We start from the raw sequence: 25451 nt of genomic DNA, 5'->3' as shown, positions 1-25451 counted from the left end.
TGTGAAAGAGAATGAGAAAAAGAATCAGAATACTAATGGACTCAGCATAGGGCACTCCTGTTAGTATCCCTGGGCTGTGGGCACTAGTGATAGTCACAGTCTTATTAGATGGCCTGGCATCAGCAGTGACTGGTCAGAATGGATGCCAACTATATTGCTGAAGCAGGGTCCTGGACAGCCTATTTTGTTCCAAGCTTTCATCCTTTAGCAGTCATGTTGTGGGGGAGGTGGTAGGAAGGGTCCTACAGGAGGAGCCCCGGTGGCCAGGCTAGTGGCAGGGGGAACTTAGGTATCGGGACAGTGGTTACTTAGCATTCACTGTGCTTGGATTTGAATTAGAATATTTCAACAACCAGTACATGAGCTGCAGCTCTGGGAATCTCTCTGTATCCTAGACTTCTGAAGCAATTCCTATCAAGATATAGCCTACTTGGTATCTAAGGCAGCTGGTAGTTGTTGTTATTAGATGTTTACTTGTTTCTTGGCTAGTATTCTTGAGTGATAATTTGCTCATATGTCCTTAGTGTTCATCTGAACTGCTACCTGGTTAGAACCCAGCCATTTCTCTTCAGTAATCTCCATGCCTGTGATATTCAGAACAGATAGAGTCCTGCTGACTATATCAGGAGCCCAAAACTTCCAACCCTGGCCTTCTCTGAACTCATCTACCACTTGTTGGTGACTCTTTCAAAGTGGAAGAAAATAGTCAAGTCACTGGCACTCCAGAGATGGTTTTTCAGGAGGACTACATTGCCTGTTTCTAGGAAAGGGCTAAAATGTTGGAAGTAACAAAAAGTTATTTGTAAGATGTTTGTGCAGAGGTCTTCATAGGTGTACATACTAGGCTTGGTTGCCTGAGGGGTGGTTGGAAGGACAGCATTTGAGAGGGATGAAGTTATTGAGAAAGTTTGCAGCTGGGACATTGGACTGCCACAAAGAGGACTTAGTGCTAGAAGAGATACTGCCACTTTTCGATCCTGGTCTTAAATGATGCCTTGATGTGCTCCATGAAGGGTTACTTCTCTGTATGTAGGTCATTGCCTTCAGAGCGATTTAATACAATTTAAAAATAAGCACACAGTTGAATAGCATAATGTGGTTAAGCAAGCTGTTTCTGACTGTGCACGCTAACTTTTTTTCTATTTATGACAATGGCTTATATTATATTATGCACATACTGAGCCATGGCGTGACGATATGATAGCCCCGTGTAATATCAGCATTTCAGGTGGACTGTTTAAATAGATCCACAGGGAAATAAGTCTTCAGCAGGATCCCTTACAGTGCATGAACTATCTCACAGCTTGATTTGTACCTTTACATCTTCTGCTAAATGTTTTCTTCTCTTGATCCTCACGAATGCCATTCTGAATTAAAAAATACTATTTGCTTTCCGTGGTTCAGCTTAAATGTTGTATTATGTTTAAATTTAACATGCCCTTCATCACAGTATTTGCTAGAGGGTCAGAGAAGGGTTTGATGCCCAAATATTACCACTTGCCCCTCTTCTTCAGGGTTTGGCTGAATTTAGTCTGAACACACATAACTACAGTAAATGGGACAAAGTATCAGTTTAATTTAGGGTTTTCTGATCATGGGTTAGATTGGAGAGCACAGCGGGGCCTCTTACCTCACTGCCTGAATCTTGAGGCTTACCCAGACTTCCCCACCTGGAGACTGCTGGAAAAATTGAAACTAGAGAACAGAGGCCTTCCTGGGTCTACCAGAGAGCAGCTGGTTGTGGAGGGTATAATTAAATCTCTGTTGAACTGGGTCCAGTAGATGTCAGAGTCTCCTTAGTATTAGTCCCTCTTCTTTCCCACAGAATGGCCAGGAGGACCAGAAGCCTTACATGGACAAGCTCTCTCCTAAGGAGGGCCTTGAAAATCCCTTCTTGGATGGATGAGGATGGGGAAGTAGAGTACTGCTTATACCTCTCCTGTCCCAACAGAGTTCATCTTACGAAAGTTCACTGGCCTTGTTTAAACTACTTGGAGTTAACTTTTCTATATAACAAAAAGGGTATACAGAGAGGTCTGGAATGTGGCTCTGAAGTCATAATACCAGGTTCAAGTCTTTCATAAGGCCTTCCATGGCTTAGCGACGAGACCCCTCTTCCTTGTTCCTATGGCGTAGTGCACTGAGCCCACTCTTTCTCTTTTCACTCTGTCAACATTACGTTAAAAGTCTTTCTCCCCTAGGTTGTGAGCTCCTTGGGGCCAGAGACCAAGCATTAGTCATTTTTATATCTCTAGCTCCTGGCATAGTGCCCAGATTATAGTAGGTACTCAATAAATATTTGTACTATAAACTAAAATGAAAGGCAAATGAAGCCAGCTGGTAGAGATCTTTAAATGGTAGGTCTAAGGGTGTGAATTAAGTTTGCTTGTAATTTGTTGCAGTAGCAGGTTTTAGTGAAATGACATGATTGGCACTTAAGTATAAGACAAAGGGTAACATTTTAAAAAAAGCATAGACCCTTAAGATTTAAAAAGACCTCAAAGGATTACACAATCTTAACTACCGTTTTAAAGTTGACACTCCTCTATAACTTTCCCATTAGTGGTTATTGGGCCTTTGAACACCTGCCAAGGCAGCCTGTTCTATTTTCACAGTGAGCTAAAATATCCTCTATAGCTCCATCCCTAATTTTGTCCCTTGGAGATACCTAGACAAAGTATTGCCTCTCTTCCACATGATAACCTTTCATTTATTTCAAGAAAAATTGCCATGTCCCCCAAACCACACTTGCCAAGTGGACATACCCAGTTCATTCAGCCATTCCTCATATGATACAATTTGAGTTCCTGCACTATCCTGATAACCATCCTTAGAATATATTCCACTGAATATATATTCCTCAAAAAATTCATCATGAGAACTGAAGGGGATATTCCAGGTATGGTCCAGAATAGAAAGGGTTTATTACCTCTCTAATCACAGAAACCATATGCACATTAAATGCAACTTACCTTATTATCTTTATTGATGACCTTGTTCCATCTCTGAATCATGTATAGCTTTGTGTTGATGAAAATGTAGTATTTCCCTATGCTGTTGCTTAAGCCAGATCTCTCCCTGCCTCTACTTATGTAGTTGCTTATTTGGACCCAAGTAGAAAACTTTACATCCCGCTAGACCTAACCCACCTCTCACGCCTACTGTACCTCTCTGGCTCCATACTGCACCATTTGAAGTATTTGCTACCTTTCTCAGCACTGTGACCCCTAGAGATTTGAAGGGGATACCCTTGCTATTACTGTCTTCATTCAAGTTCGCATGAAAATGTTGAGCTGGAAAGGCCAAGGGTAGAGTTCTGTGGTAAGCTGCTAAAAACCTCTCTGGAGGTGGACATCAGCTTTGAGAATGGTTTATGACAAGTTTTACACCACCCCCATAATTTATAAGAATATCATAAGAGACCTTGTAAAATGCATTGGTGAAGTTTGTATTTCATCATAATCAAAGTAAAAACTAGCTTAGGTAGATATGGCCAATTCTGAGTAAAATTTTGCTGCCTCCTGGTGATTTCAATTTCTTTTTCTGCCTTCTCATGAACAATCTCTTTAATAAACCATTTCTGATTTTTCCCAAGGTGACCTCTATATAATTTTTTAAATCTAACTTCTTCTTCAATTTGAAAGCATGAATGACATTTGCCAGTCCCCCAGTTTTTGGCGTATCTTCCATTTTCCACGATTACTCAAAGATTTCTGACAGGGCTGGAGCACTAGTGATCTCTATTGCAAGGACCCATAATATCTAGGCTGTGATTCTGAGGCTGTGTTTAATTTCACCTTAGGCCTTCTGTCTGATGTTTTCCAGGTCTTGGCTCCTGAGACCATAACTTCTTTTTTTCCAAGTTGTTACCTTGTATGTACAGAAGAAAAAAAGTCATTTTTATAGCAAAAAACATCCTGAAGACTTCATCTTCACATGCAGATTTTTAGTTACGTCAAATGCACAAGGCCCAGTTGTATGCCTTGGGTTCTTGCATTTGCAAGCGCGCTTCTTCAAGTAATAGGGCTTCTTAAAAGGATGTAGGTGGTAATAGTGGCAAAAATGGCTCCTTGGAAACACGAAATTGAATCAAGAAATGGCCAGGACTTGGAATTGAAAGTCTGTAGTAACTCTAGGGACTGGGCTGTCTGGTCGCTGTAGCAGCAGTAGCAGTTCCATGACTCGCCATCCTAGCCCTATTCCAAGAACAGCTCAATTCCTTTCTTTTTCTTTCCGGCCCCTAGAGCTGACCTCAGGTTTTGTTCGTTTGTTTTATTTAACTCCTGTCTTTGCCTTGTCTCTTACTCTTGTGCTACCAAACAATTTACCTACTCTTTACCTCAGAATTTACGTTTACCTATCTTTTTGGCCTGGTCAAAACTTTGCCTCACCCATGGCAAGGTGTGGTCTATTTCTTATCCATTCTCTTGTCCAGGGGGACCTTGAAGATGGTGTCTGGAGTAATTTAGGAACGGATCTGCTCAAAGTCTTTTGAGAAATTAAATAATCTGAATATTCTTCAGGAATATTCTTCAGGTTTTTTCTTTTCTTTTCAAACAGGTATGAGAAAACTTGCTAATGTCTCTAACTCTTTGGCAGTATTGTGAGCAGTCACTGTGTCAGTCATGCCCATAGTCTCTTTCTGAGGATAACCACTCACCATCTGGCCCTCCCTGTTCTCCTCCACCTGACCCTGGCTCAGACATGGCTGGCTGGATGACAGATGTGCACCTGACCCAAAGACAGCCAGTCCATGGGCTGTCCAGCAAAAAGCTCTTCCCATACTGGGATGAGATGGGCCAATTGGATTTTTTCTCTGAAGGATCTTAACTGAAAAACGGGAATAGGACCAGGCATATGGTGGCAGGAATAGAAGATAAAAGAGCAGAGAGGGACCATAAAAGCCCAGAGAGATACTATTTGCTATTTTCCTAAGGCAAGGGGACAAAGATTATTTAATGTCTATCATAGTCTTTGCGCAGATCCCTATAATCATATGCATAAATACTTTATGCCTATTTTATAGAACTTGGCACCAGGGGATGGAGAATGGGAGATTTTGCAGGTAGGGTTAGGAGCCACACACTGTTTTTAAAGACTTTATTCTATTGTAGGAACTCCATTCTCCTCTTGAGTAGATCTCTCCCTCACCACCTTTCTGGGGGGCATCCCAAGGAGGTCTCTCAGCTTCTCTTTGTACTGAAATGTGTCTGCCAGTTTCCTCTTCTATGCTGGCCCCCATTGGTGATGTTTGTCCACTTTTCCTCTTGGCCCTTACCTATGTTCTTGGCAGTGCCTAACATGCTGCCTTCCAGTGTTGGTGACACCAGCTGGCTGCAGGTGCTGGCCGGTGCTCGAGGTGCTAGATTCTGCTGCCCCTGCAGCTGCTATACCTGGGAGCCCTGTCAAAGAGTATCAGAGCCAGACACTAGTTGTAGGAGAAGGTAGATTTTATTCTGTAACTATTACAATAAAGGAAAAGAGATGCCAGTATAGAACTAGGCTCAATTCCACGTACGAGGATATATGGGAATTCATAGCCAAGGAGCAGGGTGAAGGGTCAGTGGATGGAAAATTACTAAGAGAGGACATCAAAGGTGGGCAGGTTCTTGCTAAAATGACTTAGCAGGATTCTTGCTACAACTGGATTAGACAAGCTGAAGATAGGGCCCAACATGAGGCCTAGGTGAAAAGAGTGCCTAGAGGAGCCTGTGTAAAGTTTGGTCAAGGAGGGTGTCTTTGTCAGCCCCCAACCCATCAAATTTGTATTGTGTTTCTGGAACCACAGATGAATTGGATGTCTTGTTCTTGTCTTAAATGAGATTCTCTTCTCCCTTTTGTATTACTCAGTTACATTCTCCTAAAGTGGGTCTGTGTTAATTACCAGTAGCTCAAATGCGGTGGGAAGATAGGTCTTTTCATTTATTTCTTCAACTTCATTCACAAAACCCTGGCTGTGAGGACTTGAGTGAAAGGTTTTCCTGGGAGCAGTCTGAGTAAGGGACAGAACACTGTACCCAGAATCATGCCTTCCCAGCCCTCCAATAACTGAGGCATTGTTTGGAACCAAACGTGTGGGCCTGACTGTCTCTTTCCTTAGTCACATGTGATAGCCCCTCTGCAGCCCTTCCTACAGACTGACCCTGGTGGAGCTGTCAGCCCCTCATTTGCCTCAGACCAGCCACACCTGAATACCACCTGAGAGTCCAGCCAAGGCTCAAGCCAGAACTGCTCCCCACCCTCCCTGCCGCCCTCCTTAGTACTTGGAAAAAGAAGAAAATACGTTGAAAACCTCACCCTGACTCCTGCCTCAAAACTAAGAAAACTGCATTTCTTTCTCAGCACTCTACAGTTTATACTTTAAAAAAATTTCGTTCTGACAGAACCACCTCAGGCCCCTTTCCAAAGAAGTGAAGTTTTACTGAAAGTAATTGGAAGAAAAGGCACAAATGGGTGGTTAGAAGAATTAAAATGCAGGACTTGAACTGGGACCTTGAATGGGGCTGTGGGGAGAGGTGGGGGCTGGAGGGCTGCAAGTGCAAAGAGAAGCGCGACTGAGAGCATTGTTGTCTCCAAAATTGGGGGAGAAAATGCACATTTTTGGTTTTCAATGGAAGAATGGCCATTTCTTTTGATATTTCCAAAATTGCCACTCTAGGGGTCTACACTGCTTTTTCACTGCACCTTTTTTCTTTTCAAGAAAGTGCTAATGATTTGGCATCCTGGCACATAGCTGCATTCTCATTATAAATATGTGTACTTTCAAGTCTTTACTCAAACTCAATATAATTTCGTTTAGAAAAGCGTTTTTCGGGAACGTGGTATTAATTCAAGAAAGCTCTTGCTGCTTTTATTGTCACTAAAATCATATATTGTTTTTCACAGAATACTGCCATTTGTTTGTATTTACCCACAGTTTTTGTTTTTGGGAGTTTTGTTCCGTTCTAGTGGCAGCTGAAGTGATTTTGAGTGTTTACAGCATGATGTTAATTAACCAAATGTTTCACCCTGGAACTTTAAACACCTGGGCTGACATAAATTGCTCTGAATCAGTGTGGAAATCTTTGAAACGGTGGATGTTGAAGATTTGGGGTAAAACAGACAGTAGATGGTGAGAGGTTTTATGCTCTACACATTTTTTTAGGCAAAATAAAAATAGATGAGTAAGTGTCGGGCTCTTTAGCAGAGTTTGTTCTCTGCAGCAGGCATGCCTCATGTACTCACAGGTTAGCCAGTGGTGGCTCTCCGCATCTGTCTGAACACAGATAGCGTAGCTTTAGTCTATGTTTGACCTTGTTTCCATTCCACTTCTCTATTCTGCCTATCCTTGGGCTTGATAATTTTTAAAACTTGGATAGTTGCAAATGAAGAGTTGGAGCTGGTTATGGAAATTGCTATAGACTGTCAGGTCAAATTTTGGTATCCAAATCCTCCTACTCATCTTTTCTTCCCTCTGGGGATGCTGACCAACAGAGCATATGCAAAAAGGGCCATGTTGGAATGGAAAACGAAGCACCATTCTGTTAACAATTGAGCAGGCATCAATTACCTCACACAGAGACTTGCACAAGAAAGGGGGCTCTAGTAAGGCTGAAGGGAGTCAGAATGGCTGTGCCTATGGAGCAGACCATCCTTTCTTCCACCCCAATCTAAGATGCCAGAGCTACAATGGATTGAGAGGAATAGTTGATCTGTCTATAGCAGGGTTTCTCAAAAGTGGCACTAATGACATTTTGGGCCAGATAATTCTTTGTTTGGGGAGGCCTGTCCTGTACTGTAGGATGTTCGGCCTCTTTCTGCCCTCTCCTCACTAGATTTCAGTAGCAAATTTCCTCCCCCTTGTTTGGACAACCAGAGGTGTCTCCAGACATCGCCAAACATCCCCTGGGGGACAAAATTGCCCCCAGTTGAGAACTACTGGCGTATGAGAAGCAGACTTCAACTGGTCTGGGTTTCCCAATGATACCTATGTCATGAAGCACAAGCTTAATCATGGCCCCATGAGAAGAAGATCTAGAGTAAAATTTTTAAATCAAGTGCAAAATATGATTGAAGCTCTTTTGAACATTGGTTTCCAAATGTTACATGTTAGAATTATCTGGGGAGCTTTTAAAAATCCTGATGTCCTGGCCACACCCCAACGTCAATTAAATCACAATCTCTGGGGGTGGAACCATTCCTTCAGGATTTTTTTAAGCTTCCCAGGGATCCCAGTGTGCAGCCAAATTTGAGAACCAGTGCTTTAAAGTACAGTCACTGGTAAGACATGGCCAAACTCCGTGACTTGCAAATATCTTGTGTAATGAACAGCTTCTTGCTGTTTTTCGTTCCATATAACTGACTACCAGTAATCTCAAACTTTAGCATTTCAGAATCACCTGGTGAGCTAGGTGTTGAGAAAAAATCTTTCAAATTTGTTAGGTCTGGGGTGGGGCTTGATGTTTTGCATTTCTAAAAAGTTCGCTAGTGGTGCTGAGGCTGCTGGACCAAGAACCACCCTTAAGGACCACTGCTGATGACCATCACTTCAACTCTCTTACCTAAGGAGCTGTAGCCCAGCTGTCCCAAGTCAACAGCACCACCCAATGACAGACATAGAGCATTTACCAAACATTCCCTATTCCCTCACCTCCTTTCATTTTCTCATAGTGTTTTCTCCTTTCCATGTTTCATAAATCACAGCCACTTAATTCTATTGAAGGCACTCTGTTATCAACCTTATAGTCCTTGGAAATGCTCAGAATTTCCATTCAGAAATTTTATATGCCTTCCATATCTTTATTCATTGAATCTGTTTTTCTTCATTTGCTAGCATTAAAGATTTTACAAAAAGACCACTCACTTAGTTTTATTGTTTTCAGATTGCCCTTATTTAGTGACATACCATCAGGGGGATCTTCTATTTTCCTTGTAAATGTAGCATACTGTAATATTTTGTTATTGAAAGAGACTTTAAGGGCTAACTTAGAAATCTAACAACTATTTTCAAGCAATGAATTAATTTTTGACAAAATATCTTTGGAATTAGGAGGTGATATATTCAATGTAGCAGGTTGTTTTTTTTTTTTTTAACCTGTGAGATGCAAGGCTCTGTAATTTAATGTTATTTAAAACATGATTGTCTTGCTTTAGAAGTTTCCAACTCTTTGAAGACCAAGGCTATGACTAACATGTCCTTATTTATATCTTCCATTAAAATGACTATCTGTCCAGAAATAAAGAAGGTGTTAATGGGTAAATATTTGGTCAGTTAAGTACTAGGGCTATGCAGGAGGCTTTTCTCCAGGGTGACCCAAGGATGGCATTTCATTAAACAAAAGATCTCAATTACCAACTGCTCGGAATCCTTTGAAGTAGGGCTGCCTGCCCTTGTCTTGCCTCTTGACACATCTTCCCAGTGTGAGATAGACTGGCCATGTGTTTGGTATTTGCCCTTTGGCTTTGCAGAGTCAACTTCTCACAGACATTTCTGTGACCCAACCAGAAGCTGTTTGAACAGATTTTGGAAAAAAATAAATATGTTTTAGGAAATATAGTGGGAATGAGCACTGGACTGGGAAGCCAGAATTGGGCTCTAGTCCAGGCTCTGCCGCTAACTAGTGGTGTGACCTTGGACAAGTCACTTCACTTATCCTGTCTTCATCTTTCTGTCTGGAAAATTGAAAGAGGGAAACCAGGCACTCTGTAAGCCCCTCTCCAGTGCTGCTATCCTGTGATTCTGAAAAGTTTGATATTCTGTAGGCTAGAGACCTGTGGGAGCAGGACTGCTTCAGTGAAGCGTGGCCTGCTTTCCACAGTCAGCAACTCAGGGTAATATATTGTTTGGAGGAGGAAAAGACAGGTGTGTGGACACTCATAGAGAATGTCTGGGGGCTTCTCTGTTTTTCCCTTCAGTGGCTAAATAATACTGCATTACCCAGCTAGGAAAAAAATTGTTTTTTCAATTAAGCCCTTGAAATTTAGTCCTCACAACCAATTTTAATATGTGCAAAAATGCCTTACTGCATGAGTATGCTGGACTCTCTCCAAAGGAAAACGAGGTGGCCTACTAAATTCTATATTAAGCAGGTGGAGAGAGTATGGAAGCACCCTATGTATGGAAAGAGTCCTTTAAGATGTTCCTTCTTAAAAGCTCCCAAAAAGCCAGGATAAGAGTAAGGTCTGGTGCCCAAGTTTGTTCCATTGGTTTTCTTTTTTCCCTGCGTTTGTAAGAGATTGATGGTTCCTACTGTTGCAGCAGGCTCTGCAGCTTTACCCAATGACTCACAGTGAGAGAAGACTTGGGGTTACCAGGCAATTCCTCAGTTGTGTATATTAGGCTGCCTTGGAGATCGGTGGGGGAGAAAAGCAGGTGATCACAGTTATGAGGGAGCCCAGTGTGTCACCTTCCTGATGTTTCTCCAGACAGGAATACTTGTGCATAGTGTTTAATGCATATAAAGAGTGGGTCCATGCCTTTAAGAAATCAAGAGTAAGGAAGCTGTACAAATGTAAACTATGAAGAAAAAGAATGAACAAAAGAATACTAGAGAGTTGAATAGATATGGCCAAACTATGTCATAAGCCAAAGGACTGGTCGTCTTTATAACATGCCAGCACAGTGATTTACCAAATGAATTCCTAGGATAAAAACATTAAAGGGACGTGCCCAGGAAATTCTTTTCCTTTTAATCAGGATAAAGCGGCCTATTGAGACCTGGGAAAGTGTATTGGATTTCACTTTAATCTCCCAGACGTCAGTCTCTTTACAAGCGGTCGTTCTCTGAAAGGTACAAGTCGGGAGTGCTTTGGCATTGAGTTCCAGAATGGCCTTTATCATCTTGATGACAATTTTTCCAATTTAGTTAACAGTTTATTCAGTTGTAAAACTACAGTGACTCATGTAATTAGAGGTTTCCCTCTGTGTCAACAGAGAGGATTTTGGAGCTTGGCAACGAGTTGGACAACTTTTCTGCTGCACTTCAAAAGAAGTAGTCAATCATGGGATAATATTTTTAGAATGTCAGAACTGGAATATACCCGGCTGCTAATCATCTTCAAATAAAACCCTTGATTAATTACAAAATGAATTATCCAAGAGTGACAAAATTTACTTGGGCCTCCTTGAAGTTTTACCAGGTTACCTCCCCCATGCCAGGTGAACAGGAAGCAAGAAAAGATGCCCTTCTCCTTCATTAATGTTCCACTTAAACACACAAACAAAAACAAAAATCTTCAGAGCTAACAAAGGTGGACGGAGATCTTGTAAAAGTTTCATCTGAAGAAGTGGTATGTTGCCCTTCCTGGATTTCGTGTCTTCCCTGAATGTTGGCAGCTGAAAGCTGTGTATAAAATACTCCTGAACACCAAAGTGAAATTTCTCCACAGCTGTCATAATAAAAGTTCATTAAATAAATGTTGTTGTTTTTTTAAAACTACTTGAACATTTCACGAGCACACATGGATCACAGCAGCTCTTAGAGAGATGTTGCAAATTAATCAAGTGACCACAAGACAGGATGAAAATCTGAAATTTGAAATTTAGAAGAATTCTAGCCATGAGTCCCTTGTCAAGGATGTCATCTGTTTTTCTGCTCCTGAGAAGGTTGTGTATCTCCTCTTGCTTGAGTCGTAGGTTAAGATAATGCCTGGGCCTATGATAGTTCTGCCAGGATCCACTATTATTCTGTGTGTGTGTGTGTGTGTGTGTGTGTTTGTGTCCGTCCCCAGCAGCACTTGGCATAGTACTTGGCCTATAGGATATTCACAAAATTGATATATTTGTGAAACACATGTGTAACATTTATTATATGCCGGGTACTTCTTTAGACAAAAAATTAACTCCTCTAATCCTTGTGATAACCCTATCAGGTAGGCACTCTTATCCCATTTTACAAATGAGAAAACAGGCTTGGAGAGGTTAGTAACTTGCCCAAGGTCACAAAACTAGGAAGTGACAGAACTGGAATTTAAATCCTAGGCCATGTGCTTCTAGAGTCTGTAATCTGTCTTCCTGTGCAGTGTTGCTCTTCTCAATAAATCTTTGTTGAAATGAAAATTACAGTCTTGTCCATGAAGAGTTTTTAAAGCATTCACATGTCATTTAACTCAACGGAAGGTACAGCTATTCCCATTTTAGGATGGAGAAAACTGAGGTTCGGACAGGTGGATGATTTTCCCAAAGTCAACTGGCTAGGAAATTATGGGGACAAAAGGTTAGAACCTGGATGCCCTCTGGCTTCAGCTCTGGCTTTCTTTTGACCTTAGCTGCAGTGAAGTAGTAACTGCTACCAATAAGAATCCACTGCAGTCTGCCTCTTTTATTTCCAGCCCCTGCTGCTGGTTTTTATTTCTCCTTGAGATCAGGAGTTACACTCAAATGTAAAGAGTGGAGAGAGATTTTTGCATCTAGGAGGGGTCCTTCAAATACCAGCTTTTCTGCAGTCCTTCCTAGTATATCACCCATAGTTTTTCCTCCAACCCCTGCCCCATGAACAACTAGCAATCACTTATTATGATGGGCATGGATTTGGGAAGTCAAAGTTAAGTAAAAAATTCTCAGGTAGTGCTCTGTTTCCTGGGTACCTGTTTAATATCTGGGCCTCAATGCTTAAGGCTGCAGGTCTTCAGAGTGATACTCCACCATTTTCCTTGGTAGCACCCTTTGAGTCTTGCTACAGTCCTGTATCCTCCCCTCTTGGCTGTTGACAGACAGTGTAGCGAATTTGGGCTGAGTTCTCCGCGTCTTTCCGTTAGGAATCCTACTTTCAAGTTGTCAATCATTTCTCAAAAGCCTAATCTTTATTTATACATCTATTTATTTATATTCCATCTTGTTCCACTGAAGTTGAGGTAAATTAAAGGAAACATAAAATAGTAAAATACAAGTAGAAAGTAGAAACTAAAGATCAAAGAAGACAGAAATTAGGAGAGGCAAGGCCTAAGGATAAAGAGAGATTGGACTTCTAGCTTCTTAGCCAGAAAAAACAAACAGAAACAAAAACAAAACGTGATATGCAGTCAATTCCAGAATTCTTATTGATGAGGAGGAGGAAAAACCTTTTAACTCTAAAGGAAAATTCTCACTTGAGATTCCTTTCAGATGGTAATTCCCTGTGAAAAACATTATAGGCCCTGTGGTTTATAAAGATGACCTTGTATCTTTTAGTCTAGCAGGCAAGTCAGGCAAATTAAAACCTAGGAATGAAATAAGTGCAGCTCAAGAGCAAGTCAGTATGGGAGTGCCTATGAGTCATTCTGATAGAGGGATCTGGGAAGGTGACAGGATATTCCACCTGATTGAGCCTTGAAGGAAGGATTTGATTTTGTTTGGAGAAAAATGAAGAGATGGCATTCCAGCCCTAGGGAATAGAATGAGCCATGGTCAAGGTTATGGGCTTGTGTTTGGGCTGTAATAGGGAGACAACCATTTGCATCAAGTACGAGAAGACTGATGTGGAAGGCAAGACAGGAAGGGAGGTCAGTATGAGACTGTGCCTTTTAGGAAGATGGAGGATTTTTGAGGAAGGGCCATGTCCTGGCCTTGCTTGGAGAAGCTCATTCTGGTGCCTGGGTGAAGGCTGTGTCACAGAAATGAGGGGCTACACGGAGGAAGATCAGTTAGGGCTCTGTTGAAATAACAGGGAAGAGAAGTGACCAGGCCCCAGCTAAACCAGAGGCAGTGGAAATGAACGCTAGAAAATGGAGAATCTTTGGGAGTCAAAGTTAAAAAGATTTGGCCAGATGTGGAGGTTTGACTAGGAGACAAATAGGAAGTGGACTAGGAGAAAGTTGAGAGGTCGATTTGGGAGATGCTGAGGTTATCCTGCATGCAGGGGTCTGACTGGATCTTCTGGAGTCTTTTCTGGTTTTGCTACAGTATAATACACTGGTCAAGAACTTTGACTTTAGTTGACCAGACCTCATTTTGAAACATGGCTCACTAGTTCTGTGTCCTTCCATAAGCAGTCAAAGCCTTCATTTTTCCATCTGTGGAATGGGGATAACATGTACCATAAATGATTGTGGTAAAGCTTAAAGGAGAACATGCATGTTTGGAAAGTGCTTAGCACACTGTGCAGCTGTGGTAAGCAATCTTGTTGGGATTATTTCTACTCCTCGTCCTTTCAGGCTAGTCTTGCTCCTTCTCTTTATATTTCTGCTTTATTGTCTCATTTGCAATTCTATCAGAAACATGTATTTCTCAAAACATATTCACATCCTCAGTGTCCTGTGAAGGTTCTGCACCCTGGGGTGTGAAGAACTGCACTGGTAACATCCCCAACCAAGGATTTCAGTGCTCCGGTTGAAGTTCAAGTGCCTCAAGGGCAGAAAGGCAGATGCTGTTGAAAAAGGGAGCACCAGCGATTCCAGGGTCACTTGGCTCCCCAAACTATTTCTTTTTATTTATTTATGACTGAGGTCACATTGGTTTATTACATCATATAAATTTCAGGTGTACATCAATATATTTCGACTTCCGTGTAGAGTGCATTGTGTTCACCACCAAAAGTCTCCAGGGGGAAAGGGTGCACATGCGCGTGGTGACAGATGCCAAACTGTTTCTTGAAGATTTGTAAACGTGACAGTCTGCAAAAGCAGCAGCAAAAGTGACAAGAATTAGAAATTGTGGTAGAAATTGTGATGTGGGCTTCTGTGAATCCCTGAGGGCAGCCAACACCAGGGAAGGTTCTCTAAAGGGTCAGTTATAACGTCCCTAATTGTTATACGTCCCTAATTATGAGATGTTGTGGGCTGAGCTTCTTATTGGGAAATTCTCTCCCTAATTAACATATCCCTGCTCTGAACATGATCACAGGTCTCTGCTAATTCAAGAAACAGTGGAAAAACATACCGAAAGCTCAACTTTAATTGAAAATATAATAATTAGATTGTGGAATCCTACTCTTAATTATAGAGCCAGATTTTTCTCAGTCTCTAACTTATTTTCTGATGATATTATGCTCTGACAGAATTGATAAAGTTTCTGGGGATCTGTTACAATTTTTAAAAACTCCATGGCTCAGTCTGAACCTAGAAATGTAGATAGGATCCATGTCATCCCAGTTTTCTTGGATCCTTTGCCTGAGTTGTTGGGGAATTAAAAAAGTCTTGTGTTGTCATGCACGTGAATGAAAGGTTATTTCCTCTGAAATAGCTGGAGTTCATTTTTGAAGTTGGTTAAGTAGTATATTCAAGGAATTGACAGTTGCCAGACACAGCATCACCCTTCAATTTGGACAAAAGGAGCCCCTGTGCTAGTACCCATACTTGAACTTGAATGTGCATGGGAATCTCCTAGAGACTTCGTTGAGTAGGTCCAGAGTGGGGCCTGGGTTTCTCCATGTCTAGCAGGCTCCCAGGTGGTGTCCACACTCCTGTTGATGGAGCACACTTTGAGGAGCACAGCTCTGAAGGGCCCCACTCTGGCCTTTCTTCACCTTCTCCCATCCCCACGGGACAAGGAATCCACAGGTCCAAGGGCATGTCCCTACCATAGCCTGTACCTCGTCCTTCTGGACCTTGCTGTGGGTAGTTGGGGTCCTAGAACTCCCTTCCCAAATGACCTAGCACCACCTTCTAGGGTTTTCTCTGGCCTCCTCCTCAGGTCTGTTCACTTGAATTGGGTGCAGCCCAGGTCTGAGGCGTGACTAAGGGACAGCTTTTTGAGGCCCCTAATAGTATAAAGTGGAACTGAGATGGAAAGAAGGGGGCAAGTTAGGGTGTGGGTGGCTCTCCTGGCACTGCTCCATTTTGGTGTAGAACCCTGAGAAGTTCAAGAATTCTACATTCAACCTGGATTCCAGCCTCAGGTTCTTTGAGGAACTTAAAAGGAGAATGCCATCATCACTAGGGACTGGGGGCATGTTGTGGACAGAAGTTGCCTGTCTTGAATCGGGTGGGGTGAGCAGACACCTCAGGGCATGTGATAAATGGGCCTCCATTTGTACTCTGGCCCTTGTCCTACAAATGCTAGGGTGGGTGTAACTGGAAGATGCCTTATGACCCCAACAGAGTGAGATCTTTTTCCCTTCATCATTTGATATTTTGCATATATTTATTTTCCTTGATACACATTAGAAATATTCAAATTTATTAGGCTGCTATATTGTATACAGTTCTACACCTTCAGTTTGTTTGCTATTCTGCCATTTTTAGATATATTTAACAGCCGATAAGTTCTTTTAAAAATGATATTTAAAAAAAAAATTATAAAGGTTAGTATAAAATTTAAGAAATTAATTCTCTGAGGAAGAAAGTAAGATGATATACTTTTACTTTTATAATTTTGGTAGATTTCAGTAAAAGTTGGTTCTTGGTGATTAGACCAGTGAGAACCCAAGTTCCCAGCTAAGATGCAGATTTTAGGGCTGATACTGAGAAAAGTGAAGGGTCTTTGGCTGAACCCAGCATCTCGTGCTCTGCTGTAGGTGCTCGTCTGCACTTCTGAAACCTCCTTCTTTATGCAGTGAACATCTGTGTTATAGGGCCCTCATGCCCAGCACGCAGGTGTTCTTAGCAGAGCTGAAGGTATTCAGGATCTGGCACTTAGGATGGGGATCTCCCTGGGTATCCCTCGCTCCTCAGTGCTCTTGCTGCCTCTGTCTGGCTTCCTGGACAACCCACCCTTCCTGCCAAGGTTGAGAGGACCTACCCGGCTCTGGATTTTGCTGAACTTGACCTCCTAGCTGTCTAATTCTCAGCTAGGCTAGGCAGAGTCTAGGCTTCTTGCCACCGATATATTGACATGCAAAATGAGGGTTTCAAAAGAACCATTTCAAACCTTTTTTGTATTGCCAAAGAGAAAGGGACTGGAACCATTGGAGCAATTCCTAACCGATCTCTCAATTGAATTGCTTGCTCATTTTCTCATCACTTTTATACCTCTAGGTTTGTTTCTTTGGCACCTATGAGCGGTTTCTTTTCTTTTTTTCCTTTTTTCTTTCTTTTATTCCCTCTTTTTTTTTGACATTTAAAAAACTGAAGTAAAACTCACATAACATAAAATTGACTGTTCGGTGGCATGCAGTACATTTGCCTATTCTGGACATTTCATATAAATGGAATCATACAATATGCGATCTTTTGTGTCTGGCTTCTTTCACTTAACATGTTTTTGAGGTTCATCCACATTTAGCATGTATCAGTACTCCATGCCTTTTTCTGGCTGAATAGTATTCCTTTGTACATATATACCACATTTTGTTTATCCATTCATCCATTGATGGACATTTGGGTTTTTACCACCTTTTGGCTATTGTGAGCAGTGCTGCTATGAACATATGTGTACAAATATTTGTTTGAGACCTTTTTTCAGTTTTTTGACTGTATACCCAGGAGTGGAATTGCTGGGTCATATAGTAAGTCTATGTTTAACTTTTTGAGGAACTGTTTTCCACAGCAGCTGCACCATTTTACATTCCTACTAGCAATGCACAAATGTTCCAGTTTCTCCACATCCTTGCCAACACTTACTATTTTCCATTTTTGTTCCAGCCATCCTGCTGTGTGTTGAAGTGGTATCTCAGTGTAGTTTTGATTTTCATTTCCCTAATGATAGATGATGTTGAACATCTTTATGAGCATCTCTTGATAAGTCAATACATGATGCTATGATGTCACCAACTGAGATCCATTTTGTAGTGGAATATTTGAATGAAATAGATGACTCAGCCTCATCCTAGCTTCATGTACATGCTGTTAACCTCTTGGTGTGTGTGAGTTATATGAACTCTTATTATCGTGTTATCAAGAATGATAGCACTCATTTTGATCGAGTGGGAAGAAAAGATCTTAGTCATTTTTAATCCTGAGGGGCAATTAGTGTTAATGGTTGACTAGAGAATTTTTAAAATTTATTTTTCAAGGATCTCAAGTGTTTCAAAGATGGTTTTTAAGATGCTGAGTGAAGGGGACAGCCCAGTGACACAGCAGTTAAATTCTCATGTTCTGCTTCAACGGCCTAGGGTTCACTGGTTCAGATGCCGGGTGTGGACCTCTGCACCACTTGTCAAGCCATGCTGAGGTGGGCATCCCACATATAAAGTAGAGGAAGATGGGCATGGATGTTAGCTCAGGGCCAGTCTTCCTCAGCAAAAAATAGGAGGATTAGTGGCAGATGTTAGCTCAAGGCTAATCTTCCTCCAAAATAAACCCCAACAAACAAACACAAGATACTGAGTGAAGTGTAAGATTTGATGTCTTTTGGGGGAAGTTACTGATTTGTATTTTAAGTTTGGGTGATGGCAGTTACTTTCAGAATTAAATAATCTTTCTTCTTTCTACAAAATACACTTCCTCCTTCTTCATTGTCTTATAGTAATATGTCTTCTCAATCTAGTACCACACTGGAAAGCAGATAAAATGAGTCTTACCACCTGAAAGTGTAAGATTTTCTCCTTTTTGTTCTACAGACTTGGATAAAAAATAAAGAGAGAAGAGAGCCCAACACATTCTTAGCAACGTATTACCATTTTTACCTTCATTACTGTCACTATTTATTTATTTTTATAACTTACTATCCCTTTGACTTAGCTCATTAACTGGAAATCCATGTAAAATATCCTGCATTTCCATTTGCCATTTATCTGTGTCAACATTATTAAAATGTTACTTGATTCAAAAGCAGGCAAAAGTAGTTTATGGTGTTGGGATTCAGGAAAGAGGTTATCGTTGGGGAAGAAGTGGCTGGAATTGGTCATGAGGGGGCCCCTGGAGAGCTGGTTATATTCTTTCCTGGTCTGGGTTCCATGGCTATGTCATTTTGTGAAAATTCAGGGAACTGTAACCTTATTATTTATATTCTTCTTTATATATGTTATAATTCTTCAGTAAACATTTTACTGAAAAATAAAGTGAAGGAGAAAGCTTTGCTTCTTCCTCAGTGCCCTATATGTTCTTGATTTTAATATAAAGGCTGTGTGATTTGAGAAAATGGGACAATCTTTAGTCCCAATAAAGGGAGAAGGAAGGGAGAAAATGGATTTTTTTATTGAGTATTTCCTATAGAGTCAAGTAGTATGCTACATAACGTATCATCTCATTTGGTCTTCACAGCAATCCTGTGAAATGATGTGTGTTATCCCCATCTTGCAGATGAAGAAACTGAGGCCCAGAAAATTTAAGAAATGTAGGGAGGCTCATATTACTACATGTAATGGATTCAGGAATCGGGGAATTGGGTCTAGAGCTGTCTGGTTTCAAGGTTCTCTGCAGTACATGGTGTCTACCTAGTCAATATTCGATTACTATTTTTTTATGGATGAATAAATTAATTAAGAGAAGGAAAGTGCTGTGCTGCTACTCTGTTGGATCTGGTTTGTGCTGGTTTGGTCTGGCATACTAGTTTACAGATAGGTCCCTGGAAATGGAATTGACAGGACCCTCACCCACTGGGTTCCCCCTTCCTCTCAGCCCTGACCTGGCCTTCACTTGGACAAGGCTGAGGAATCTTAAGAGCTACAGACAGATTGACGGTCTGTTAGCCGGAGTATAACTCTCCTGTGAGGGTTCCGCCAAGGCTGTTCTCATTTAGAGCCGATTGTCTGACTGCCTGGTCCGCCCGGAAACTGGCAGAAATAATGGACTGGTTGGGAGGCTGGATTGAACAGGATCCTAGTGAGCTGTCAAATGTGGTTGCTGAAATGGTTTCAACATGAGCCTATCAGACTCTTTAGGAACAGAGAACAAGCACAGTACATGTTATTTATGGCATTCACACTCTTGCAGCTAGAAACAAAATATAGCATGTCCCAGGCTCGGATTTAAATTAGAATATTCTGGCGTGCACAGATTAACTGAACAATAGATTTGAAAGACAGGAGAGAGACTCAAAATGAAAGAGAGAGAGGGAGATTGAGGAAATATGTCTAATTTTACAGTGCAATTTGAAAATGTTTCAATCCTCAAATGAACTGGTTGTCCTTTACCAACTGTGGGAATGGGAAAGGCATTCTAGTGTATCCAATTGTGAACTATTTTAGCAAAACTCCTGCTGTGATCAACTGCTGAATTACATTGTTTTCTTGTGGCTTAAAGACCTGTTTGGATAGATCTTTCAGAATCTTCTGAAATCATTGTAGCAGCTCTGAAAGGACTAAGTGTTGTTCAGTTAAATAGATGTGTCCTTTTAGCTAGGTTACTAAAATTGTATCCTGGTGGACTGTTAACTACCATACTGGTGGAACTCATTACAGTGTAGCAGATCGAGTGTGTGTTTGTGTCCAAAGGATTGGCTTGCATTTGTTATTGAAAGAAAGATGGGGCAGGGTTGAGATTTGAAAGAGCCTCACTGCTGACCCACCTCCTACCCTGCAGGCGCCAGGCCAGTGTGACACACCAACATGTGTCCTCAAAGCCTGGGAATCCATGGAATTTGAAGTCAGATAGACACGGCTTTGAATCCAAACCCACCTTCTACCAGCTGTGTTACTTTTAATCTTTCTCTGCTTCTCTCTTCTCTTCTATAAGAGAGTGACAAGACCTATCTTGAAGGGGTATTGTGAGAATTGAGATAATAGTTACAGTGCCTGATCAATAAATGTTAATTCTGTCACTCATCTCCTTTCCCTCCTGGTAATTTGAATGGATGAAATAATATTGGTAAAAGTGTCTGTAACATATGTTCTAAAAAGAGTCTAACAAGTATGCTTAAGGAAAGTAGATGTTAAAATATCTTTTATTTGGAGGGCTCTTAGATTTGGAAGTGTATTATTCATTACAAAATGATATATATTTTATTGTATTATTTTACTTGGACTTCATTGTATATATAGACAATTTTTTCCTATTTGCGTGTCTGTATATATATGTATGTATAATACGTATATATGTGTATACGTGTGTGTGTGCATATAAACCTTTCTCTGGGCCACCTCAAATGTTTTTTGGAAAATAGAAGACAGTAAAGAAATATAAAGTACATAGATTTTTCACTTTTGTTGAGTTTTCAAACTCAAATGCCTATTGATAAAACTGTAATCATTGTTGCTTTAGGATAACATTAAAAAAAGCATTATTATTCAGATATGCAATGATAAAAGTAATTGTGTGTTTTCTAGGAAAAAATTAATAGACCTATGTTTACGTGGCTTGATAATTGAGACTGTCCTGTAGCAAATCTAATGATATTGTTTCTCAGTAAATACTAATGGGTAAACTCTCTCTCTCCAGCTAAAATAGCAATAACCTAGCTTCAGGGATGTTGAGGGCCTGAATGGTAAAAAACTTGTGCCTTGATAATCCTGATGTTGGAAGGAAGCCTTTGTAGGCTGTGTTAGGCAGTTGGGCTTCTATAACAATATACCAGAGACTGAGTAGCTTATGAATAATAGAAATGTCTTTCTCACAGTTCTGGAGGCTGGGAAGTCCAAGATCAAGATTTGCTGTCCAATGAGGGCTAAATTCCTAGTTCATTGATGGCCATTTTCTCACTGTGTCCTCACATGATGGAAGGGACACAGAAGCTCTCTGGGCTCTCTTCTATAAGGACAATAATCACGTTAATTAAGTCTCCACTGTTACAACCTAATTACCTTCCAAGGGCCCCACTCCAAATGTCATGATTTTGGGGAATAGGTTTCAACCTATGGATTTTAGGAGACACAAACGTTCAGTCTACAGCATAGACTAGCTGTATTCTCTCAGGTTTTTACTATCGGCAATTGATAGTGTTCTTGGGATCATGATTTGACCCAAAGCATAAACAAAGGTATATTATAATATTGGTTCTTCTCTACCAAGACTTATGTTTTAAAAAATTATTTGCAATATTATCCTAATTGCAACAGAATAATCCAAGTCTCTTTCTCTATTGATTATTCCAAAAAAGAGAGCTGTTTACTTTATAAAACTCTCCCCATGGGCAAGAATCATGATTTGTGTACTCCCAGTATATTTCTCGCCCATGAATTCTTAGAATTTTTATTTCCTTTTGAGTTGATAACAAAGCCTCCATGGGCTACTCAATCTCCTTAAAAATTTTACTAATTATGTGAGACTCATGATTAATTTTATATTTTTATCTAGTAACATGGGCCTAAGCATTGTATAGATGGTCTAATACCTGGAGACTTCATCTGTCTATCCATTCATTTATTTATTCATTCATCTCTTCTTTCAGCAAACATTTGTGTAGTGTTTTCTATTGCTTGTCACTGTGCTTAAGTGCTAGGAAGCCAGTGCTGAACAAGACTGACATGGCCACTGCCTTATGGAGCTTACCGAACAGTAAGACAGATGGACACCAATCAAAGGATCACGGGACTAAATCGATCCTATCTGTGATGAACAGGAGGAAGCAGTCTAATCAGGAAAGTTGGGGAAGGCTATCTGAAAAAGTAAGCGTTGAGCTGAGATGCAAAAGAAGAATAAACATTAAGTATTTTCTTTCCTATGGACTCAAAAGTCTTGGCCTCCATTTTGCGCATTTGACTCTGCACAGTTTCAGCGGCAGTTGTAAGGAGCACGCCTCTTCCCATGCACTCCCCGTGCAGTGGGAGGCAGCCTGTCTGTCACACTCTTTGAGTTCCCACCAGCTAATCTTTGTGAGAAACATGAGAAATGAAGAGACAGAGTTTTCTGGGCTTCATTTTGTTCTACCCTAATTAGATTTAAGCAGTGGCCACATGGAGCAGCCCCATCTGTGTCTGCTTCCTTTGCTGCTCCAAAAACTAATGGGGCTGATTCAGGAATAAGTACATTCCTACAGGGATGGGGAAAAAAAGGAGAAAAAAAATGAAAGAAAGAAAAAAAGGGAAATTAATTAATTCTATCCACACAGCCATTATTATGACCATCATTTTGATTCTTGATGTGGTGACAACCATATTTGCGGCTTGTACAGCCATGATACTAATTAGAATGGAAACATAGCACTTTTGATGAACTTCCTCTTTGAGAAGGTTTATTTAATTTGATTTTACAATCTCAGTTTGAACACCTACGGACAGGCTGGTAGTTGCAAGGATTTGACTGGATGATAGAGAATGGCCTCTTTCTGGCTCCCACTATCATCACTTTGAGAAAAATTAACCTTCACTGTGTTAGCTGTGCTATAAAACTATGCTTCTCCAACCATGTGTGGAGGAAGACTTTTTTTTTTCCTTTTTGCATTTTAAGCCACTGTAAATGAAACATGGTCCTGCTGTTCATGACTGGATTCACTGCATGTGTTTGACCACACCAGACCTGGTCTATACCCTCTTCAATGAAAATTAAGTCCACAGATCACAGCAATGTCAAATTTCTGTATGAGCTTTCTAACCCTCTCAATTTCTGTACTTGTCTCATTGAAGGTCAGTGACAAATAGTTTGTGAACCAGCGCTGGTACTCCTAATGCTGTAGGCTTCTGTCTCCTTGAGAGAGGAAGGAGGTGGGAGCACATGCAGAGCTGAGAAGACTTTCTGGTCTCTAGTCTCTTGTGGGCTAAACTCTGTCTTGTCACCTTCTTTCCCCTTCTCCTTTGTCTTATAGAAAACCTAAAGTTCAGGCTTAAGATTGCACATGGCTTTCAGAAGTAATGCTACCTGTATGGCCCGTGTAATCTAACACATCTGTTAATATAAAGAGGGTTTTGGAGAAGTTCTGAGACTTACTTGTGGGGCATACTTCACCCAGAGTCCTGAGTTTTTGGCCGTCTTTAGATGTTTAGTAACAAATAAGAACATTTCCATCTGTTGCTAAGCTTCCTCTTTTTTTTTTTTTTTTTTGCTTGAGGATGATTGGCCCTGAGCTAACATCTATGCCAATCTTCTTCTACCTTGTATATGGGACACCACCACATCATCACTTGATGAATGGTGTGTAGGTCCGCACTGGGGATCTGAACCCATGAACCCCAGGCCGCCAAAGCGTAGCACATGAACTTAACCAGGCCGGTCCCCTGAGCATGTTTTTAAAAAAGATTTGATAACTAGAGTTCAATATATAAATGGTTTCCTTTATAAACCTATATAATTTATTTTCAAATTTACTGAGGTATAACTTATATATAATGAATTATATCCTTTTAAAGAGAGAATTCAAGGAGTTTTGCAGCTCTATCCACCCATGAAATCATTGCTCCAAATAGGATACAGAGAGTATTTTCATCACCTCCAAAACTTTCCTCCTGAGCTTTTGCAATCCACTTCTCTCTCAGCCAGTGATCCTAGGCAACCACCGATCTGGATTCAGTCACTATAGATTAGTTTACATTTTCTAGAATTTCAGATAGATGGTATCTTACAGTATGTACTTCTTTGTGTCTGCCTTCTTTCACTGCTATAATTATCTTGAGATCCGTTCATGTTGTTGTGTGTATCAGTAGTTTATTCCTTTACAATGCTTAGTAGGATTTCATTCTATGGATTCAACTTACCTTGTTTATCCACTTCCCTATTGGATTGTTACCAGTTATTGACTACTGTGAATAAAATGGCCATGAACATTTGTGTACAAGTCTCAGCATGGACATATGCTTGCATTTCTCTTGGGTAAATACCTAGGAGTAAAACGTCTGGGTTAGAATGGTAGGTATTTGTTTACTTTTTAAGAAAACAGGCCAGGGCATTTCTGCTAAATCCGGCCACCAAGAAATACATGTTTGTATTTTGGAAAGTTTAATTTTTCTACATAAATGGATAGGATCAGTTTGTGAGGAAGTAAGGATTGTCTGTAAAAATGCATGCTGAAATGTGCTCTTATAAAATAGACTCTCAGAACAGGGAAAAATCTGAGCTATGAAGGAGTGAATTCTACTCATATGGGTATCAAACCAAGCACAGGACCTGGGGCTTGAGCTCCACAGTCTCCTGGCTGTGTGACGCGGACCAGTTCTCAACCTCTCTAAGGTCTCCATTAGCTTATCTGTGAAATGGGGGTGATGGTAGTGGGGTGAGATTTTAGAAGGTTGCTGTAAGAATTAAGTGAGAAGTGCCATCTAATGTTCTTTAGGACAATGCCAAAGCATAGCAAGTCTTCAGACATTAAAATGTTATCATCTTGGTTGTGTTTAAGGAGGTATCTGAAGCACACTTTCTGAGAAGTGCCTAAGCTGCATTGGAGACAAAAAAATTGAACTGCTGTTCCACATGTTTTGTTTGTGATTGTGTATATCTGGTCCTTACTCTTTGGCTGAGCAGTGCACCAAAATCACTGCTTTGGGAGCTTCAAATTATAGACATGCTGCTCCAGATAAACTGAAAAGACTCAGAGTTGCTTTGTGAATTACCCAAGTGAAGCCCAGCTGGTTACATGCTTAGTTCAGGAAAAAGTACAGGCAGCTTGGCAAGTGCTTCAGCAGCTTGATTCTGACAGAAAACCGGAAGCTTCTTACAGCTAGCTCGGGGAGTCTCTAGGCCCTTGGATATATTGTAGAAATGCGGAAGTAACCTCTTTATGTTAAATGCAATCTAACATTATATTAATTAAAAATGAGGTTCTAACTGTATTCTATTGTTAACAGGGAATTTAACTAGGGCACAATGGATGC

The 25451-nt window shown here is 40.8% G+C and overlaps 1 protein-coding gene across 3 annotated transcripts in view; it reads left to right on the top strand.

Moving 5' to 3' along the window:
* The window catches only part of GLIS3 (GLIS family zinc finger 3), a 445549-nt gene that overhangs the window by 225076 nt on the left and 195022 nt on the right, over positions 1–25451 (top strand). The gene's annotated exons all lie outside the window — the stretch shown is intronic.

This window comes from Equus quagga, chromosome 6 (assembly GCF_021613505.1).
Source record: "Equus quagga isolate Etosha38 chromosome 6, UCLA_HA_Equagga_1.0, whole genome shotgun sequence".
Taxonomy (NCBI): Eukaryota; Metazoa; Chordata; class Mammalia; order Perissodactyla; family Equidae; genus Equus; species Equus quagga.
This window is presented reverse-complemented; position numbering and strand designations above follow the sequence as displayed.